At 36.5% G+C, this 23866-nt stretch overlaps 1 protein-coding gene across 1 annotated transcript in view; it reads left to right on the top strand.

Moving 5' to 3' along the window:
• The window catches only part of LOC107726838 (IQ motif and SEC7 domain-containing protein 3-like), a 99872-nt gene that overhangs the window by 31192 nt on the left and 44814 nt on the right, over positions 1-23866 (top strand). Inside the window, exon 2 of the mRNA XM_016536541.1 lies at positions 3505-3582. The gene's annotated coding sequence lies outside the window, so the exon portion shown is untranslated. The remainder of the gene's footprint in view (positions 1-3504; positions 3583-23866) is intronic.

The following is a 23866-nucleotide window of genomic DNA, read 5'->3' as shown; positions in this document are numbered from 1 at the left end:
ATTCACAAGAAAACCTTAAATATTTCAAGCACTGATTATGACAATCATATCTGTTGAAAGCTATCTATTGGCTAATTTTAAATAGCTGGCAATGGAAAAAGATGCTTTTTGGACTCATAATGGAGAAATTACATCTATGACAAGATCAAGACCATGAGAATATGATCTTGGACTCAGACTCGAGACCTAACCAAAGATTAAAATCCACTCTTGTGTTTGAATATTTGAGTTATTATTTCAATGAACTAGAAATTACTACTTTTTTATTTTTCTTTTTTTAAAATAAACTTTTTCTAATATGATGTCAAACACTAAGCAATGAATAATCAAATAATTATATAGTGAACACACAGTTCTTACACAATACACAATTCCATATTTACCCGCTGTAAAACTATAAACTTCTCTTTAAACAACAGTATTTTATTATGTGAATTGCGCTGACATTATGGCATTGAAAATTAACTATCAAAGTTTTAACTGGCAAATAATGTTTTTATGTTTTGCAAAATGGTCTGTTGTAATAGCCAGTTGGTTCATAGACAATAAGGAGCAAGCAGTTTAAATTGTAATGTTTATTGGCATATTAGTCAGGTTTAAAAAAAGAAAGGAAAAAAAGACCTTTTTGCTAGAGTGATTGTAAAGACCCTCTGTTTACTCATTAAACTTTATTGTGGCCCATTATGTTTTATTGCAAAGATTCTCTTGTGTGTGAAATTCAGCAAAAATGCTTACATTTTAAATGCTTAAAATGCTTTAAAATTTTTAAAGGTTTTAAATGCTTAAATACTTTTACAATCACATAAGATAAAGAATAGTATCAATAGCTGAAAAAATTGTTTTATTTTGCATGGAGTTTATCCATGGGTCGACTACATTTATGTCACGAGCTGTAAGAATGCAACTGCCATTTCGGCCAGAGCAACATAACAAAACACACTGACTACATTTCAGTAGGTTAATTTGATATAGCACAATAAACTATTACAACCTAATTTTATAACTGTTTGGTCTATAATGATGTCATTTATATGTATGGAGCCAGCTATATTTGGCCTTACAGCATGAGCTTTGCTATGCTGTTCTGTGATTTGCCACAAATAGATGACTTCATTTAACACTCCATTACACAGTAAACAGGACCGTCAACTGTGACAGTGCAAAGACAGATGCACTAGTATCCTTCTGCGTAAAGCTGTTCTAGGTCAGCTTCTAGTCTATTTGTGTCATAGTAGCACACCACTAAGTATAATCTGCAACTAGATTATTACATTGTTGTGACGAGAGGGGTGGGGCCGAGAGCCGTGGGAACGGAGCGAGGCCGGTGGATTAAATGCTAATGCACAACACCTGCGCCACTCACCGGTCTTGAGTCCCACGGAGGAGCTCCGGAAGGATAAAAGGAGGAGTGACGAGAGAGGACCAGGCCTGGATTTTATTTTGTGTTTTGGTTCTGTTTGTGTGTGGCAGTCGTCGGTGAGGGGCTGTCGCGCTATTTTCTTATTAAAGTTTTGTTCAAATGTTCGCCGGTTCCTGTCTCTTCCTTCCCGTGAATACGAACATTGTTACATTGGTGCCGAAACCCGGTAAGAAGGAGGGACACGCTGCCAGAGTTCCCTCGCCGCTGTGGTGAATCCGCGGTGCCATCGAGCATGGCGGAGCAGTCTGCCGCCATGGACGCTCAAGGCGGTGGGCTGGAGTGAGTTGCCGGGGGGGTGGACGAACTCGCTGCCTGCCGCCTGGGATGTGGAGGGACGGCTGCCGTCCATGAGGGAGTGGAGGAGTCACCACCGTTTGCCTGAGCCTGCTGCCATCCGCCATGATGGGGAGGAGCAGGGAACGGGGGACTCCTGCCGGCTGCCCTGAATCCGGAGGAGCGTGTCGGGCCGTCCACCGAGGGCTATCCAGTGCCGCCGCCAGGCATCGCGGAAGAGTTTACCCAGCTGGTGGAGGGCCGAGCGGCAGTGTGTCTGGGAACCGGAACAAGAATTTTTTTTCTCTCTCCCCTCTCTCGTCTCTGTCTCTCCTCATTCTTCCGTCTCCTTTTCTCTCGCCTCGTCTTTCTGTCCTTACCCCCCAATTACGGAACGACCGCCGTGATCGGATCCCCCGGAGGGGAGTGGGGGGGATGGGGGGAGTAGAACGCAGTCTCGTGGGTGCCTGCGAGGGACGATGGGGGTATGTGATGAGAGGGGCGGGGCCAAGACGCCGGTTCCCGCCTCCTTCTTCCCATGACTACGAACGTTGTTACAATTGTATTCAATGTTCCAAAACTGAATGTGATCACTTTGCATTTAGTTTTTTTGTTTTAATCAGTACTTAAACTCATTTTTAAATTAACTAGAGCTTCAGCTATGTATCAGTTATGGGCAATTGAAAAAGTGACACAAACAATGATACATTTTGATTATTGTAAAGCCAATTAAATATTAGAAAATAGTCTTGATGAATTGCAAGCCTTTACAAAAAGCATGTAACAGATGTGAATTTACAAAATAGACACTTAAGTTTAAACCAACCCAGGCTCCTTGAAAAAAGCATGCCTGCAGGATTGTATTATGTTGCTTCTTGGATGTTACATTTTCAAAGTGAAATGTCCAGTGAGGGGAAGAAATATGAGTATCTGAAAGAGATGAACATGAATCTGGCAACGCTGTAAGTTGGTTGTTGTACATATCACTGCAGTTCAGAAAGAAATTGTCCTGTGAGTGATGAAAGGTTAATGTTCCATTGCGTGAAAATAACATACCAGTGACACTAAACCCTTCCCTAAATATATCCAATAGTGTTAACAAGAGCAAACCTGAGGTAAAAGCACATTTGCTAAAGCAACCATGCCATTTTAGCTTGCTTCTGTGCAAGTCTTTGACAAATTCTGTTATCGTGACTTATCATGACCTCTACATTGCAAGTGTATTACTGCACCAGGTGAGCTACTGAGCAAGTTTACTTGATCAGAAAAGCCGTACACATGGAGCTGTTTACAGTATGTAACACAAACATGAAAATGTATTAGTTTATAAATCGTGCAGTATGGTAAAAGTGTTTAGAGGTCATAACATAGTATTGTGGGAGAAACTATATGAAAATAAGTCTTTATTAATCGATAATCTGCCCCATAATCACAATTTGTGTAAAAAGGGATAAAAGTTGTTGGTGTTTTACGGCCACTAGTGTTCATTTCAAAGGTATGTGTTTGGGGGTATGCAAATATGCAGGTAGAGGAACATTTTTTCCAATTATTTTTGTTCCAAACGGTTACTTGAATTAGCGTAACTAGCCAAAGTATGATATTTACTGCAAACTTTTTGTACCTTGACATCACAAATTATACATGTTTGACAGTATTTTCACACTATTTTCTTGTTGGGGATCGAGGTCTTGGCAAAAGTCTGCTAATTCAGCCCCTCACTGTAATGACCCACTTTCGTTCTACTTAATAATGAGTTTAGGAAAAAGCCTTTACACTCTAGCGTAACCATTTCCCTATCTCTTTTCTTACAGGAACCAGACGGTTCTACACCAGTTCTGCTGTCCTGCTCCAGACGCCCCTGAGTCTGACTCTCAGGCCTGTGTACCCAGGTAGGGGGAGGGGTTGGTTGGTGCCTCCTGACCAAAAAATCAATTTCCACAGTAAAGACTGTGTTTCTGATGGTGCTAGGCAACACAACTGTCCTAGTTATACCTGTCTTGAAGTGGTTGTGAGTCTTTTCATGCCTTGTCTCCTCACAGTAAATTCAGTCCCCATTATCACAGTAAGCTGTGACCTTGACAGAGCAAAAACTGATATGATTTCCCTCTAAATCAGGCGAAAAGAAAAACGTGTATCTAATGTTTAACTGCCATGTTTGTCGGTAGGCATAAGTTCCGCTCAGCTGGCTTAGCTAGAGGCTACAAAAACCTTGGTCAGAGTAATTCCCATTTCTGTTAGCATAACCATGTTTTTTTAAAGGCTACAAAACTAAGAGCAGCAACCAAAAACAACTGCAAGATAATTAATTGCATTGGAAGTAATTATTCAAATATATAAATGTAAGTAAGTTGCTGTACGCTGTAAGTTTCCAAAGAGAAGGAATTTGTTTGTTCAAAAATGCTGTGTGAAGCAACCAATAACAGCCACTGTATTTGATGTCGCTTTGGGTAAACACATATGCTAAATGAATAATGTAAATGTTTAATATATAGTTATGTAAGATAACCAGTGAGGCGACGACAGTGGGTGACACAGCAAAAATTTTAACAAAGTTTTTGACAAGCTGTGTAGACACAGTTATGGTGTGTGTAGTATGACGCATTATTATGTATTCATAATTGAGGTATTAAAACCATTGTCAGATTAATCATTATTTTCATATTATCTGATTATATAGCCCATCAGGTTTATTATAAAATATTATAACCCTTTAATTCCTGTTGTTGTGCAGCTTTTCAGAGTGCCTTGAATTGGTGGGAAGTCATCAATAGTCATTAAGGAAAGCACTCCATATTCTGTGGATCTTGGCTGTTTGGAAAGGTTGTATTGAAAAAGAAGAGATGAGCACAGCAACTAAAGCAAACCGGTATTGATGATGGCCTTTCTCTCCCAAAGCACTGGCCATTGTTAGTTTGGTTGGAACACTGCAGTCGCCCACTGAGACGCCTCTAAATCTCACTGTAAACGACTTGATTCAAATCATTCAATTTATTTTACGTCATGAATTACTATTTTGGGCTATCAGGCAAACTTTTATTTTGTACTGTTTAAGCGTAAAATAAACCGTTACAGTCGTTCCTTTCCACTTGTGCACTGTGGATTGAGTTTACTTTCAAAAGGGAAACAATATTAACTTCATTGTTAACACTTTACAGTAAGGTCACATTAGTTGTCATTAGTTAATGCTTTAACTAACATGTGCTAACAATATACAGTACATTCGTTACAGTATTTATTCATCTTTGTTACTGTTAATTAACAAAATACAATCCTTTATTGTTGGTTTATGTTGCTCAAGTCCATTACATGAACATTTACTTTTTTATTTTAATTATGCAACTGAGATTAATTAATCTTTATTTATTTATTTATTTAGTTTGTTTGTTAAGTACTTACTGGGACCTTGTTGTAAAGTGTTACTGCTTTGTTTAACCACAACATTACTCTGGTGCTCTTTAGATATTACCATATTTAAATGGAACAGGATATGGAAAAAATTTAAACAAGAAAAAAGTTAAAATGTGAGGGTGTGCTGGACTATTTTAATTTAATTTAATTTTGTAATTTAATAATAATAATTTAAAATAAATGGTAGCTAAACCCATTTACTAAATGTTAATTTGGCATTTCAAAATAAAAAGACGCAGAAAGAGTGCTGAACATTTAGTACCAAATCCAAGGACCTCTCAGGTACAGAGAAGCAAACCACTTCAGACAGGGCAGTGACGGCAGTCCTTGAGTTGCTGGTTGTTTGCTTTTAGAGAAAATTAGTTCTCGTTTTCTGTTGTCTGTCAATTTTGACTGTTTGTCAATGAGCCAGTGTTCATGTTTCTCTCCTCATCACACCGCTGCGCTCAGAAACACCAATTCATTCATGCCATCTTTTGCGCACTCATAATTCACCACATGTGTTATAATGTTGTTATTACTATGTAATAACAGCACTATTGTATGCTATAAAACAGAATAACTTAAGTTTAATTCTTAAGGATTCTCTCACAAAACTCATTCTGATTCAGCTAGCTAAACCTGAAGTGTGATAGATAGATAGATAGATAGATAGATAGATGGATAGATAGAAAGATTCTGTCAGTCCAGCTGATTATACAATGAAAACGTTTGTAATTTAAATATGACAAGTTTGGAGTAGGAACCACAGTCAGACATTTTGGTCCTGGGTTAGAAATGTTGACAAAAACCATTACCCCAAGTGTTTAAAATATCAGCATATTGGCATAAAAACATCTCTGATCTCCAGTTAAGTCATTTTACACATCATAAACATCATGTTTCATCATTCATAGTCAGCTTTGAGGGGAAACTAGCTATGGTGTCTCTGCATGTTAATGGAGTAGAGTAGTGGCTTCTTGTTGTGTTTGTGTGTCTGCATTTCTTGCAGTCTTGAAATAGTCATTTACAACACACTCTAGCAAATAATCACCAACAAATGTGCCTTTTATTTAACATGAAGAAGAAAGAAATATCTCATAGTGAATTCAGGGTTTGCTTGGTGGGGAAGTTTTGCTTCATATGGTAATCATAACGATGAAAATGTGCCTGTCAGTTCTCTTAAAAGACCTCATTATAGTATATTTTCTCCTTACATTTTATTTTCCACTCATTGCAATTTTTACTAGGCATGTCTGTTATAACCAGTGTTGCCAAGTCCTCGGTTTTCCTGCGGAATTGGGCTACTTTTATAAAGATGCTGCAGGTTGAAGCAAAGGCCCCTGCCAACCAAAAGCTGAGGTGGAAGCCCTGGAAGGAGGTTTTGACCCTCCATAATGCAATTTTGATTAAATTGTTATAGCCATTTTCCCCAGAAATGCGATTGGGTTAGCTTTGAATACCAGTTGGGGTGGTTTTGTTACGCAGACCTGGCAACCCTGGTAACAACAATGTAAATATTGTGGGCTTCTTTCTATCTATATCTACATATTTTTTTCTCTAAGCCAACTGTAAATTAAGGACTAATCACAAGTGTTACATGTCAGGAAACCTTTTTATATTTTATATTTTAGATGTTTTATATCGCATAATAATAATAATAATAATAATAATACTTTTTATTAAAATATTTATTTATTTATGTATTTCCACTTTAGAGATACTTCAGATAATGTTCTTTCCACGGCTGCAGCTGAGATACTGTTTGCAGCTTTTTTCTTTGGTCTGGGATTGCTGTGAGAGGTATTGTTAGTTTAATATTTGTCAAGACCAGGAAGAAGGGAATCACAGATAGAAAATTTGCTTCAAGATAACACACCATGACAAGCAGCAGCTGCGGCCCTCCTATAAAAACACACAGCATAGCCATTATGGCATACGAGGGGACAGGAGTAACATGTGGGGTCTTTTATTACGAGTCACTAGCAGCTTTTGTCTATAAGATAACAAATGAAATCACACATAGTCTATGGATAAAGTGTATGACTGTAAGTAAGTCATTCTGGATAAACGTGTCTACCAGATCTATAAATGTAAATGTTATCATCACTGCAAAATCTCACATAATTAATTATTGCAAAGGGGGAAAAATATGTTAACACCATTTAACACTTCGGTTTATTAATACCCATACTTGCAAACAGAGCACACATTAACCCCAAGCAGGCCTTGACCTAAAACAACGTGATCTCATTACCAGCCCCAAATGGAATCTGCAGATTTTCATTTATTTATTTATTTTTCTCCAAATTTTGTGGAATTCTAGAGGAAAAGGTTTAAACATGGTCAAATGTGTTAAACAGTAGCATATAGTATTCTCTTATTGGGATTTAAAAGCATCATAAAAATAGAACTCAACGAACTCAAGAAACCTGTAGTGAGGATCACACTAAAAACAACGAATAAACTTCGAAATACCATATTTCAAGTTTAAACACACAACAATTTAAACAAGATCAACAGCATTTCAATAAATATTTTGCCACCAAAAAATAATTTTCCCCACAGAGATTCATTTACAACTTTCAGATTGTGTGCTAGAACTACACGCTATCGATAGGACTTGAATTACCTATGAATATTACGTATTCATGAGATCGCATTTAAAATGAAAATGTATTTTCATGTATCAATATGTAAATTAGTTACAAGTTCTTTATGACACTTCATTACTGTTATGAAGCATGACAGTACTCATATTCTTGACTTTCTCAATTGAATACCACTTCCTCTCGGCACTTAGGCACGCTTTAATGAGATGAGGTATGCTAATTAGTTTGCACATTCTAGCATAATGATCCGAGTAACTGAACAGATAATCAGTCATTCAACTCTCACTAACGCCATTGCATATTAAAAATAGGTGATACAAACAATACAATATAAGTCTGTAACATATATTCATTGATTATAGAAATATAAAATACAATATGTTTAAAATTTATTGCACGAAAAATACGTTGTTTTAGAGTGATCAAAATCATTCACGATGCAAGCTCTAGTTTATCAATTCCTATGGATCCATCTGATTGGTTGATCTCTGTTCAGTAGTCAGTTAGTAGTGTGTTTTAAATTTGGAATGAACATATTTCCACAGATCTTTTCTGCAGTTACTAGTTTTAGCACTATTAATGGCAGAAAAATGTAATTCGATTTATTACCAAAAGCACCTATAGCTTTAGCACAGTCTGATTATAATCCCAACACATTTGTACCCGCTGTCTCTGACAGTTGGTTTACTTAATGTGCTGGGCTTGCAGAGTTTTGTTAATTAATGAAATTAACAACTCATTAATTAGTATAACCATACTGGGTGCTAAAAGAATACTAAAAGAGAAACAATAAGCCAGTTCAACTGCTCTGCACAGAATTCACACTATTTTGGCGACAAAATGCATGCGTTTCTAGATCTTCAACCCCAATACTACCACATACCATCACACTATTATGCCAGGAAGAAACATTTTGAAGACCCCATGAAATAACATGTGCAGGTTTCTTTCTTGTGTAGATGTATTTTCTGTTAAAACAGAAAGCTGAGGAGGTACATGTTGAAGATAGAATTTTTAAAATTTAACACTAGTTATAGTTCTTAACTAGTTGATTGTGACTGTGTTTGGGAACAGAGAACTAGTTTTTGTTTACAAATTTGAGAAATCTCTTGAGCCTACACTCTAAAAAATGCTGGGTTAAATATAACCCTGGGCTGGGTTAAAAAGGGACAAACCCAGCTATTGGGTTGTTTTGACACAGCTATTCGGTTGTTTTGACCCAGCGGTTCGGTTCAAAACAACCCAACCGCTGGGTCAAAACAACCCAATAGCTGGGTTTGTCCCTTTTTAACCCAGCATTTTTTAGAGTGTAGTAAATCTAAAATATACAGTACCACCAGTGTAGTAGATTCCCAAACAATTTACTCTTAGGAGCCATTTGAATGAATTGAATATGTTAATACATTTTTTGTTTCTTTAGCATTTTTCTTTAATATTCATTTAGGAGCAATTACTATAATGTTCTCTTATATTGTATTGGTAACTGTTGTTTCCCCCCCATTTTCTAACTTTATATTCCCAAGAACATGAAGAATTTTCGGTAACATTGCTGAAGAATTCAAACAGTAACAATAATTTAAGGTGTCCTTGTTACACGTTATATGTACTTAAAATTATAATAATAATAAATTATGCATAATTACATGCAAGTAACCCTAAACCAAACCCTAATCCTAAACCTAACCATAGTAAGTACATGTAGTTAATTCAGTACTTAAATGTATACTTACACTGTAACAAGGACACCTTAAAATAAAATGTAACCAAATTTTCTTATCCTATTTCTTAAAATTGTTCTGAAGACAATTTGAATTTCCAACACCCAAGCCTACCATTTTCTTCCTAAGAAAATAAAATAAAATTTAGTTTAAAAATGTATTTGTAAGTGCAATTACTGAAAAATGCTCAAACCTTGCAGAATTGTTAAATTCTATATTACATTTTAATATTAATGTAAAATAAAATCCAATCTAAATATGCAAATTTAAATAGCAGAATTGAAGGGGAAAAAAAATCGAATTTGTCTAAATGTCTTCAAGACATTTAAGAAAAAATTGTGAATCCAGCCCAAGAATTGTTAAATTCTGCAATCAATCAATCAATCAATCAATCAATCAACCGATCGATAAAATTAAATCCAAACTAAATATGCAAAAGATAAAATAAAATCCAGTTTGGCTTATATCATGCAAATAATTGAGCAAATCCATTAGGCTCCATAAGCAATACAACATTTATAGATATGCAACGTGCAGTCTGCAATGCTTTGCAACGAGACCAGGTAAAAGTTAAACAGTTTGTCTATTGTAATGATATGGTCAGGTGTTAGACTAAAACAGAGCAATTACACAGAGTAAAAAGGTCATCTTTCAGGTGCTGTGAAACGTCCACTTAAGACACAAAGGTTAATGAACACACAAATGCACTAGTAATTAGAACCCCACATGTAAATTTTTCTTAATTACTGTCTTTTTTTTAACTTTAATTTCTCCGTCTGACCTTCTTTCCTTTGGCACATAGTCTCAAAATGATTTCACATGTTGCAGCTACCTGTGACCTTGCTGGCTTGTCGTGCTGTTGTCATGGGAACAGAGGCCGCAGCGGGAAGATGTGCAGACATGCCCGCTTTCGCAGGCAGGCAGGCTTTAAAACGAAAAGACAAGCTCAGGTGTGTGTGAGTGTGTGTGGCTGTATGCGTTTAGAAAGTGTCAAAAAAGACCTGAGTCATGCTTAGAAATGTGAAAACATCTGCCCACTGTTTCTTGGTTCAAGAGTCACCATGTCTGCTTCAAAAATGATTTGCCTTTCCACCTTGTTCTTGAAAAAGTATATATATATGAACAAAGATTCACAATCTATCTATCTATCTATATATATACTGTATATATAGGCTATAGTACAGGATGTTCAGGGTGAGATTTCAGGCAAAACAACCATAAGGTGTTATTTCAAGCTGGTTAGTGAGATGCTTATAATCGGTTCCTAATCAAATTAACACCTCAATCAATCTACCTAAGCTCGATCTAAATTAAATTTCTATTCAGTTGAAAGGACTGGTGTGAATCTTCATTATTCTGTTCAACAGGAAACTTTCAGCCATGTCTCTAGAATAACCCTTGAAATAAACAAATCAAAGACAGATAACTAATCTATAGATTTTGACCATTCAAGACTTTGAATGTTGGATTGACAAAGCTTTGAAATAACCCTAAAGGTCCTTGCACACTGAGTCTAAAATTTTCATATGCGTCTTTTCATTATTTTTTTTCGTATTTCTATATCAAAATGCTTGCTACGGATGCAAAAACACAGAAAATCTAAACTGATTCGAATTTTTTTATGACGGACGAAGGTTTCGGAGGCAGTGTGTAAACGTGATTGACACAACATGAGATCGTATTTATTTTTTAAGATGCGAAAACTTCGGACGAGAATTTCAGACTCGGCGTGCAAAGAACTTCAAAGTTGTGGTTGTTAATGGATGCAAGGTTAACACTCCATGAGATCCAGTCAGAAATGGATGACTTTTGTGGTTTCTTACCATGCTGTCATATTGGTTAGATGATGTGCTATTTGGACAACTTCTTCAAACACACATAGCGGCCAGGCTGTATGAAAAATAAAGTGAGTTTACCAACATCCTTGTCTGATGTGGTGAGCCAATGCATACTGATGCTATTCATAAACTTCCACTGATGGAAGAATGCACCTGGGAAGCAATAGCTATTTCTATAGTGCCTTCAATAAACCTTTCACTCACATAGTGTCTAGAGATTTGGGAGCCAATTGAAAAGTGAATGACTGTTAAATAGAGAGAGGGCAGATGCTCACCTGCAATGCAGTGCAGTGTTTGGAAGCATTTCAACTGCCATTCTAATGCAAATGGTATGTGTACAAAAGTGTAAGTGTTTAATGCAGCTGATGCTGCACATTCAAGATCACTTACTGGCCCACCGCCAAGTCTCTATGATATTATGATCTCTAGATCTGACTTGAGTCCTTCCTTCAATGTAAAAAAATAAATATGGTTGAGTCAGACAAAATTATAAAAGAAATCAAGCCAGTAGCTTGAACAGTGGAGAGTATAATGGATTTTGAATTTGAATGATCCATGTTCAAATTCACCATTTTCCATTCTTCTCCATTTGCGTTCCTCTTGGAAATGTGAAGAAAATATTTTGAAAGTGAGAAGGAAGTGTGTTTAACAGTGAGTTTTGCTTTAGGGACAGGGACAAGTAAGGTCCATCACTGGCTATTCATAGCTGTTTTACATTTTGTTGCATTGGTAGCTAAAATCATAAAGTCTGATTTGTACAGTACCTTATCGTACAATTAACAAGTCACCTTTTTCTTTACCCTGGAAACTCATTTGTCTTTTGTAACTTGTATTTGAAACTTCCAGAAGTATGTAATGAGTTGGGGTTGTTGTTACTGTAGAAAATGTTTCTACCACATCACAAATGGATGTCTTCCAAATGGATGTCTGGCTCTTTTTAGCACTGAACTATTTATAGCTAAATTACTGTGGTATTTAAGTGCTACTTTGTAACAAGATAAACAGTGGTGAGAAATGAGAAAGAGCGAGGCAGACATAAAAAAACATAAAAAAAGAGATATCCTAATATTTTGCCATTTATCAGTCTCAAATTGGGTCCCCTGAGAGATCTCATGAGGGAAAGTGAAGATAATGAGCAGGACACTTTTAATGCAGTGAAGTGTCCTCCAACTAAAGCTCAATGTCCCCAGTCACCAAGATGCCTGATTCAACTGCAGGTTTACACTTTATCTGTTACACTTCCTTCTTTCCTTCTAATCGCCTGTTGTGAGATAGCTCATAGCTAGAGGTGCAGAGAGGAAGCTGTGAGTCGATAAACCATCCAACTGCTCTGTCTAATGGTAAATGTTGAACACTGAAGGGAGCCGTGGTTGTTTCTACCTTCTGTGGCCAAGCACCTCACCCAGACTATATCAATATGGACATAATGAAGACTGATTTGGTTGCTGAATTGGATGAAGTTGATCTTGCAAGGGCTGGAAGAGCTAAATAACCGCACAGAGGAAAAATGACTTGGTTGGAGATTGCTGTTTTGCAGCCAAGGAGTTCTTATATATGTGTAACGATAACCTTTCTTTAAATATTCTTAAGGGGATATAAAAATAGAAATAAAGAGTCAAATGTTAACATACATCAAGTGTGTATAGCTGTAAAATACATGTGGACAATGCAGTCCAGTGATTTTAATTGAAATCTACTGAGCCAACTTTGGCAAATCTGTCAGGAGGGAAAGAAAAAAAATCTGAGACAGAGGAGAAATCTATGGAGAAATTATTTATTTGTTCTCTAATTGCAGTCTAGAAGAAACAACTGAGAAATTAAAGTTTCCTATTGATTGATTTTTTTTTTCAGTTTAGTTTAGTTTATTGATACAGGGTTGACCAAAGTGCTGCACAAAAATTAAATAAATACATAAAACAAGTAACCATATAAAACAGATCACAAATTTATGACAAAGATAATATCACACATAACAAAATAGTAGACAGCAACTACTCCAGACCATAAGCCATTTTAAAAAGATTAGTCTTAAGTAATGATTTAAAAACCTGAAAAGAGGAGGCCGATCTTATATACAATAGCAAATTATTCCACAACCTAGGTGCTGCCACCGAAAAAGCATGATCCCCCTTGTGTTTCAAGCGCGTCATAGGTACCAACAACAATAAAAAATTTGATGACCTTAAAGGCCTGTTAGGCACATGGTACGAGAGGATATCAGACAGGTAAGATGGTGCCAAACCTGCCATAGATTTGTACACAAACAGCAGTGCCTTAAACTGAATTCTAAACTCGATAGGAAGCCAATGCAAACTAAACAAAACTGGAGTGATACTTTATCTCTTTTTGGTCCCTGTTAAAAGTCTGGCCGCAGCATTTTGGACCATCTGGAAATGAGATAAACAAGACTGAGTACAATGAATTACAATAGTCCAATCTTTTTTAAATAAATGCATGAATAACAGTCTCTAGATCCTTTAAAAGAAAGAAAATATTTTATTTTAGCAATCATCCTAAGCTGAAAAAAATGCTTATTTCACAACTGAATTTATCTGTTTACCAAATGGGTCAAAAATAGCACCCAAATATCGAGCACAAATACCTACAGTTTAAGTTATAGGACACAGAGTTTTGGAAAGGATGGCAACGCATTCAGGCCATCCAAAAACCAACACTTCAGCCTTAGAATCACTTAGCTGTAAAAAACTTTCCGTCATCCAAATTTTAACTTCACTCACACAATCAACCAGAGACTGGAGAGATATATTATCATCTGGTTTCATCGGAAGATAAAGCTGTATATCATCTGCATAAAGATGGTATGAGGTCTGATACTTATGGAAAATCTTAGCTAAAGGAAGAAGATAAAGGGAGAACAAAACAGGGCCTAAAACAGAACACTGTGGTACCCCACATGTGGGGCAAATAAGTATTTGATACACTGCCGATATGTACCTACGATGAAAATTACAGATCTCTCCATTCTTTGTAAGTGGGAAAACATGAAAAATCGGCAGTGTATCAAATACTTATTTGCCCCACTGTACATGCAGCATTGACAGAGGTAAAATTCTCAATAGCTACAGAAAAAAGATCCCCCTTAAGATAGGAAGAGAACCAGCTTAATGCTGTTCCCCTAATTCCAAAATACTCCTCCAATCATCTCAATAAAATAGAATGATCCATAGTGTCGAAAGCCGAGCTTAGACCCAGAAGGACTAAAACCCACATTTCCCAGATTTGACAGCTAATAGCAAATCATTTAACACTTTCAAAAGAGCAGATTCTGTACTATACTGAGCTCTGAACCCAGACTGAAACTTGTCTAATATGTCACTATTCTTTAAGAAGGAGGAAAGTTGATGAAAAACAACCTTCTCCAGTACCTTTGAAAGGAAAGGAATTTTTGATATAGGTCGGTAATTGGCTAAAACCTGTGGATCAATGGTAGGCTTTTTAAGTACAGGGTGTATCACTGCATGTTTAAAAAAGGGTGTAACATAACTATTATTACGACTACTATTAATAATAAACTGAATATATGGATCAATGGTATCTAATACTTGCACAGTTAAAGATGTAGGAATAGGATCCAGGGAGCAAGATGCAGGTTTCATAAGACACATAATGTCCATTAGACAAGAATTACATACAGGCTCAAAACTAGATAACGTATCAGAGTTGCAGTTATCATCAAAAGAGACATTCCCAGAGTGCACAATATTAGAGAGAATATTTTGAATCTTATTAATAAAAAACTCTAAAAAAAATGTATTTCAAATTAAAGGAGATGCCCCAGGAAATGAAATTGTAACAGGGTTTAAAACCCTATTAATAACACTAAATAAATGTTATGTCTACCAGCACTGCTAGAGATAAGATTAGAAAAATATAGTGACCTAGCGTTCTTAACAAATTTCTGGTAACTAACTAAACAATCCCTCAAAATTTCATAGGAAACTTGCAATTTGTCTCATTTCCATTAATAGTCTCAGCTGCTCACAGACCATTCTCAACTGATGCATATTTATGCATAAAAATACCAATTATATATGAAGGCAAATTATTGTATTTGCACAAAAAATAAAGTTATATTTACCAGTTGTCAGGCCACTAATAGATAAATCTGCCCAAATACGAGAGATTTATGACAAAAAAAAATGTTTTAAAGATATTTAAGAATGTTATTTTATGCAGTTAGTAGTAAAAAAAAAATTTTCTGATTGTTTTTGGAGTTTGTAGGTGTAATTACTTGTGTAATTACATAGTAATTACTTATGAATTATAAATGAATGATTACAGAGCATATTTACACCTTTGTGTGTGTGACCATGAACATATCTATAAATACAATTTGCTGCCACACCAATAGCTCAATATAATTTTACAACAATGTTGCCACAGGCAGGTTTTCCAGTGAGCCTAGCTTGGCTGTTTTATATTGCTTATATTGCATTATAGGCTATTGCTTGTTGCAGCCTGTCAACTGCGAATGGCATCTGTTAATAATAATTTGTCAGGCATGTTTGCCACCTGCCCCGCAGTATGTGTGGCACATTTGCAAATACTTTGGAGAAGTGCAATGATCCTTACCCTTGTGTTTGCCAACTCAAGCCAGATTGTACCACACTAATATGAGAAATGGATTCACTTGGGCTTGTCTGCACATTTCCCGTTAGGACGGGATCCAGAAACAGGCAGTGAATCATGATTGAAATCCTCAAAGTCTCTGCAAACAACAGAAGTCTATAATCCAGCAGCAAGTATTGTGGAACCCTATTCAAATTCAAATTGAAAACGAAGTGAGAACCTATTCTCAGAGGAAGAACTGATAGACAAGAAAGTAGAGCTGATACGGATAGTGTGTAAATGTGCCAGTCAAGAGCTGCTATGGTACCATCAATCAAATAACAGTAGGGAAAATATGTTTCACCACACTGGAATACAAGTGTAAAAGTGTTCTGCAAGTGTTCTATTGCTTTTTCATATTGTGACAAAGTTAATTGAGGACCAACTAGTTATATAAAGAGAGAGCTGTCCATTTACATTCTCAATCATTTCAAGTGCAGTTACTTGGTTGACGCAGGACCCTCAGGACATTGGCATTTTTTAAGCCAATCACCTGAGCTTCAAATGTGATTAATCAGAAAGAAAAATGATGTCATGACAGCATTAACTGAGTGATTACTATTAACTGAATGAACCAACTCAGACTCAATCGAAAAATGTGCCAACATTTCTGCTAAATGATATTACGTCGATTTTTGCACATTTTGCAGCACTTTCAAAGTGAAATGTCCAGTAAGTGGCGTTACAAGTCATCTGAAGCAAATTAATTTGTTTGCTCATTACATTTTACTATGTTGATAGTTGTACGTATTGTGGCAGTTTGGAAACAAAATGTTCTAACTGGTTCTAACCGATAGTTTAACAAAAGCAAACATGAGATGAATTTGATGATGCAGCAATGCAATTTTATCTTGTTTCTACAAGTTTTCGAACTCTTTTATTAATGTCATGACTTGAGTTTCACAAGGCTTGTGTTCAAATGCTCTGCAATGGAAGTGCAGTGCTGATCACGCAAAGTTTATTCAGTCCGAATAGCCATACATATAGAGCTGGTGGTGCAAACATGAAAATTTATTATTTTGCAAATAATGCACTATTTCTAATGAGCTAACATAGTATTGTGCACAGAACTGCACAAAAAGTATTTACTGATCAATGATAATTTTTGTGAAAATGAATAAAAGTTATTGATGTTTTGCTGCCTCCAGTGTTTATTTCTGTCAACCTGCAGTGAATTGATTGTATTGAGGGGTTAGCAAAATTGTAAGTAGAGGCACATTTTTCCAGTGAGCCTTTGGATAAATGTATCTGCTAAATTAATAAATGTAATGTAAAATAGGTGTTCTGAGGATACACACTTGTGCCTGTAACAGCCCTAAGCGTGTTCCAGTCAGCCAGTCAGAAACATTGAAGGTGGTTCTCTGCACGTCAGTGATTTTGCTGACATCTCTTTGGAGGGTGGAATTTTGGATTTGTTTTTTGTAGAAAGCTCATGTTTGAATACTTGCAAAAGTTAGCAGGACAACATCGCTTACAACAGCTTGAACTAAACATGAGATGGCATTCAAAACCGGCTTTACACTCTAAAAAATGCTGGGTTAAATACAACCCGGTGCTGGGTAAAATAGGGACAAACCCAGCAATTGGGTTGTTTTGACCCAGCGGTTGGGTTACTACCTAGAAGGTTGGGTTAAACATTTAACCCAACCGCTGGGTCAAAACAGCCCAATTGCTGGGTTTGTCCCTATTTTACCCAGCACTGGGTTGAATTTAACCCAGCATTTTTTAGAGTGTACTTCTATTATCTGATATGTCAATGTACAACCGGTCAAGTCAAGGTCAGTTTCACCTTGACAGCATTCTGATGTATCCTAATACTAGGCTAATTCTTCTCAAATGCAAGTTTGTTTGCTATTATTTTATTTGCTAGGCTTTTATTTACCACACTAAGTTTTAGAAAGACTGTATTAGGTGCAACCAAACATATTCATAAATAACTATTTGGCTATTAGTTAACTTTATTTTACCTTTCCACACTGGCAATCATGCACAATAAGACTAGGAATGTGTATTAAGAAATTATGGGAATGAATGGGAATACTTTAAAATTTGCCCCATGTACAGTATTAAAAACCTCAAATTTGGCAGTGCCAGGCCTGCGTAGATCATCACCAATTGCATTTCAAACCGACTAATAAATTGTTGAGTCACATTCTGCGAAATGCATCTGCTTCACTAGACACAGAGAGCAGCTGATTGTCAACTAAATCATGATTCAGTCTTCATCAAAGATGTTCCAACATGTGCTGATGTGATGTCACTTTGTCACTGGGCCGTGCCTTTGTTGGATATTCATGTCAGTTGTTTAAATGTGTCACTTCCTGTCCTGTCACAAGGAGACGGTTGTCAAGATGTGACAAGATGTTACAAGCCTGAATACGCCAGCTGAGAGACTTGAAATAGTTTTTTTTTATTATTGTAGAAGGAGTGTTTGCTCAGAAAAAAGCTCTGAATGCCTGTAAGTAAGAGGGCTGAATGAAGTAATTTACAGTAATGAAATGTAGTTTTTTTTCCCCCACTGGCTAGGGATTTCATATCACTTGGGTCCTTTGGTTTTTAAACACATCCTGGCTAAGTATGCATGTAACTATTTCCACTTAAAAACAACCACAATACGTAGAAAAACACAAAGATCCCCTGTGACAAAAGCAAAGTTTCTGTTAGAGCAATATTTAATTACCGCTTTAATTTCTACTCTGTTTGTAATCTTATACAGTACAAGGGGGCATGTACCCACTCAGATTTTTCAGTCAAGTGGATTTTTAATGCAAAATGTATCTTTAATAATAAGGTTGTACAATTACTGTAGGCGAAAAAGAAAAGAGTCTAAAATGCTGTGGCAGAAATACAATAACAAAAGTGACAGTAACAAAAAACAGACATCAATCAATCAATCAATCAATCAATGAAGCCAGGTCCCATTGCTTGCTAATCAAATTTCCAATTTGATCTTGAACACATCAAAATATATCAAATCAGTTATTAATAATAAAGTATTTAAGGTTAGAGACTTTTTTCAAGTACAGCAATTTTCTTAAAAAGCAAAAACAAACAACTTTTTTATGACATGGCAAGGTTACTTCAGGCTGTCAAATGGAATAATCACAAGACATTTTGAATAATATTAATAATAATAATAAAAAACAGTTGTGTGCCCTCCCATATTCAGGAAAAATGAGATTTCATTATTTTTGCAAAAAAAAAAGTGATGGTTATGCCAGCTGACATTTTTTGTTATATGTAGTATTTGTGACATGAATGTCATTAAAAACATATCTAAACCAACATTAATACAAAATATTTAATTGAAAAGAACATGACACACACATTTTAAACATTTTCTTAAACATCCTTACTTTTCATTTACCATTTTTGCAAATGGCATATGGCAAATACTGGAGACTTTTCTATCCGTCAGTCAATCTTGATTCTGTTTCCATAACAAGACCTTCTCCTTTAACTTTTTTTTTTTTTGTCATTTTCTTATCCTCTTTTTTGAATGCTTTTCACTTTGGTGTTTGTAGCTTCCCTAATTCCCAGCTCTTTGTGCTCACTATGGCCCTCGCTATTTTTACTCATTATTCCATCATCCCTTCAGCACTTGCGGTTTCTTTCTCCTTTTCCCACTGTGACCCCACACGACTGATCTCTCTGTGATTTGTGATTTGCAGCGATAGAGGCAGAGCTGATTGGATTGTGTTTTATGTGCTCTCAGTTGAGTGTACCACCTGTTTGTATGGAATGTGCCAAATGCCAGTGTATTTACTATGACAGCAGACAGTAATCATGCACCTGATGGAACGTACGGAACGTTTTTGACCTTAAATCTATTAGAAACCACTAAATATACATTGATAATAGAATAAATTATGCTAAATACACCCTTTTCCATGCATAAAAATGCCAAAATCCATAAAACCCAACAGAGCTTTCTACAGACCTTTTGAGGCAAAATTATATTACGTCACTTCTTTCACATTTTGCTACACTTTCACAGTGAAATGTCCATCTCCAATGGCGTTAAAAGCATGTTCAGTTATATACGACACAGATGAACATGAATCTGGCTGTGATTACATTGGTTGTTGTACATATCACAGCAGTTAAGAAATGAATTGCACATTGCAAGTGCAGTGCTGTACCAGGTGGGCTACTGAGCAAGTTTACAATGTCAGAAAAGCCATATGGAGGTGCAAAATGTATTAATCAAAGTCAAAATGTATTCATTCATGTTATTCATTGTCAATCTGCCACTTTAATGATAATTTGCCTCAAAAGGAATAAATGCTGTAGGTGTTTTACTCTGCCTAGAGTTAATTTAAAGGGTTGGTTCACTGGTTTTGTTTAGGCTTGATTGTGTCTATGGGGTGCAGTCTAACATGTGTTAATGCTTAGTTTTAAAAAAACAAAACATTATTTTTCACATAATTTACCTTTATTCCACACCGCTCTGTCCCTTCTCTGAGAAACGCGCTGATCATTTCCTGCTTTTATGAAGCCCCTCCCTCAGAAATAGGCAATGGGCTCTGATTGGTTAGCTAGCCCAGTGTGTTGTGATTGGCTAAACCGCCTCTAGTGCGCGTCTAAACTAGGGTTGGGCTGATAGACGATGACATCGTCCATCGCCGATGGCTGATAGACATCACGATGTTGAGCTGGCTTTTAATGGTAGGCCTATGTTTTTTGTTTGTTGTTGTCTCCTACTTTTGTAAATGCTACTGCTTATGATATATATAGCTTTTAATATACGGTTTTATCCTGAAAAAAGCTTTAATACAGTACGGCAACTGCACACACGTCCATGTTTAACGCTTCTCATAGCTATGTGAAAAATATCTATCTGTCTGTCTATACACATAAAGTGTATAATTGGAACAGTTCATTGTCGGAGCTGAGCTGAATGAGAGAGAGAGAGAAAGAGAGAGATGCAGAGCGTGTGCAGAGCAGTGGACGCGAGGAACAGTATTAAGAACCTCTGCTTTAGAACATTGATTTTAAAACTTGTGAATCCATTAGAATCGGTAGAAGACAGAAGCGCGATTCATATATGAATAGATTTTTACGTGCACCTCTAGTTTTCTCTTCCTCTTCTCTAAAGCAGTGCAGCATGGCCTCGCCCCCATCATTGCATGTTCCCGGGGACAGGGTTTATCTGGGTTTGTTACGTCACGGACCCGGGAAGTAACTTGTTGTAGTCCCTACGAGCCGTTTTTGTAGGCATTAAACTGCCAGAATTTTAAAAGACAATATCTCCGTTTGTATTGAACTTTCAGCTTTGTAACTTTGCAGATATTTTTTATGCTCAAACAGCAACATTACATACTAACTAACGTTAAAAAAGTGAAATCGCAATCAACCACCCTGTTAAGCTGGAAAGCACAGTGAATTGTGTATATATAGGTATGTTTTTTTCAGTACATTGTTCCTATGTTGATTATTTGAGGTATGAACTGCTGTTTGTCTTCCTCCTCTCTTCCTGACTCATAATCAGACTGTCAAATCACGTTTCCTGTCTTTTGCTCTCCCCCGTAGAAGTGGCCCATTCTCTCCCTTAGTGTGTGGGGAAGCAAAAAATAGCCTAGCGCAGTTGTGTATACTGACATTTGAATTAACAAAGGTTGATTAATAATGGCTGTGCTTGAGTATTGAGAGTTTAAAAACAAAGCTCAATCTCTGTAATGAGATTAGTGATACTGTAGTTCACCCAAATATGAAAATGTTGTCATAATTTACTTCAGTCTTAATGGCTTTCACTTCTCTGTAGTGTTTTGACAAACTCAAGAGAAAAGGTTGCATCGCCATTAATTTTTTTTGGATCATTTATTATATTTTAGCTCATAAGCCAGAAATAGCCCCTTTAGCTGCACATCTTGTGTTATTTACAAATGGACTCACATGTAAATTGTGAAGTTATAAGTCCCTACTGTTCTACTGAGCCTGGACTGCACCGGCTCTGGCTCAACTCAACCTTCATTGTGCCAAGACTGGCCAAATCCTTCCAAAAACCAAACAGCTGAATGTCTTATGTTGGTCAAATTGAATTATCTCACTTAATTGTGTTGGGAGTATTTGTTTCTATTAATAAAACATTCTTAAATTGCAGAATGTAGGTACATCTAAGTCAAAATATTGCTGTTTGTTTGAGCATCCCATTCAGTCTGACAACCTATTTAGACTATTTTTAGAGTTTTCACTTAACCAGTGGGCTGCTCTATCTTTAATGCTCTTCTCTTTATCTTTTTGTGCTTTGATACTTTGATACTGATGAACTTTTTGGAGCTTGACAGACACAGTCACCATCATCACATCTGGCATTCATCTCCTTTTGTATTTTACCAAAAAAAACATTATCAAAAAGGTTTGGAGTGACATTATGGTAAGTAAATTGTAACAGAACTTTCATTGTTGGTCAACTATTCCTTATAACCCTTTCCATTTGTCTAGGGTTTTTCTTTGCCTTTACCCTAAAAAATGGGATAGGTTAGAGTAACTTCACTAAAAAAATATCTTTATATAACTACTTTATTAGTAAAATAAATAAATAAATACATCCAAATGTGACTCCGCAAAACAATGTATCAGTCCCAGAACCCTCTGCACTATAAACATGCGCCTCATATGAAATCTTATAAACCTTAAGTCTTTCAGCTTTTTATTGTTCCTTTTTTTTTGAGGAGTACTAGATGCAGACACTTAGTGTGAAAAAAGCAATGCTATTTATAAGAGAGCAGAAGTGGCTATAAAAAGAAGAAAAATTAGACTTGCAGCATTGCTCCATTTGTGTCAAAAACTGTAGAGCCCAAGGCTTTTGTGTGAAAGTGCTCATGTGAGGTATTTTATGTGCTGCATTATACTTTGTCACGTCATTCAAATGTGTGTTTGTATGTATGCAATGTGTCTGAATGTAGCTACTTCCTTGTGTATATGTGAGTAGAACATAAACATTTTGTAATGTATTCCAGTGAAATGTCGCTAGTCTGTAAATAACAGCATCCTGGTCTCACTTTGATGAAGAGAGGTTATTTATTTTCTCCTCTGCAACCCTTTATTTTCTTCTTTTGGCCTGGCAGCTTGCCGTAGCCATCTATTACCATAACGCTGACGCCCGCACTTCAGCATGCTCATTACTGATGCAGTTTGTCTCATTCACACATCATGTGCCGTCAGTCAGGTCAAGGGCTCGACCCTCATCCGTCAATCCACCAATCAACTTTGCAACTGTTTCTCTTTTTCGGGATCTCCAACAATGCTCCTGGAGAGCTACCTTCTTGCAGACTTCAGTTCCAATCTTTCTTCAACACACCTGTCAGTTATTTTCAAGTAACCCTGCAGAGCTTTATTAGCTGGTTCATGTGCATTTGATTAGGGTTGAAGCTGAACTCTGTGGGATAGTAGCTCTCCAGGAACAGGGTTGAAGACCCCTGCTCCTTTTTTTCACATATGGGATACTATGCTATGCTGTATAATGGTAAATTCAAGACGACCTTGTCTATGCATTTGTCTTGTGTTCGAACACAGTCAGAGCTCCGCAGTTTTGTGCTTTGTAACTGTTATAATAGTGGGAATGAATGTTGAGATACTGAAAAAGCTAAAACAGGAAGTTCTCATAGTTTCAAATTTTGCATTTTACACACGAGAAAGTTAAAGGGGTCATATGATGCGATTTCAATTTTTCCTTTCTCTTTGAAGTGTTATAACCTCTTGGTGCATAAAGAATATCTGTAAAGTTGCAAAGACTAAAGTCTCAAATCCAAAGAGGTATTCTTTATAAAAGTTAAGAGTCAACCATGCCTACCTAAAATTGCTCGTTCTAACACGCCCCCCCACATGTCTACGTCACGATGTGGGAAGATTTACATAACGCCGCCCAAATGTTCACGCAAAGAAAGAAGGCGTAACTTTTATTCTCGCTGTAGTATTGTTGCCGCCGCCACAATGTCGTGAAGGCACTGTGTGTTTCGTTGTGAAAGCGAAACTACTTTGTTTGGT

Source organism: Sinocyclocheilus rhinocerous, unplaced genomic scaffold, assembly GCF_001515625.1.
Source record: "Sinocyclocheilus rhinocerous isolate Xijiao unplaced genomic scaffold, SAMN03320098_v1.1 scaffold155, whole genome shotgun sequence".
In the NCBI taxonomy this organism is placed as follows: Eukaryota; Metazoa; Chordata; class Actinopteri; order Cypriniformes; family Cyprinidae; genus Sinocyclocheilus; species Sinocyclocheilus rhinocerous.
Note: the sequence above shows the minus strand (reverse complement) of the source record. Positions and strands in the feature narration are given on the sequence as shown.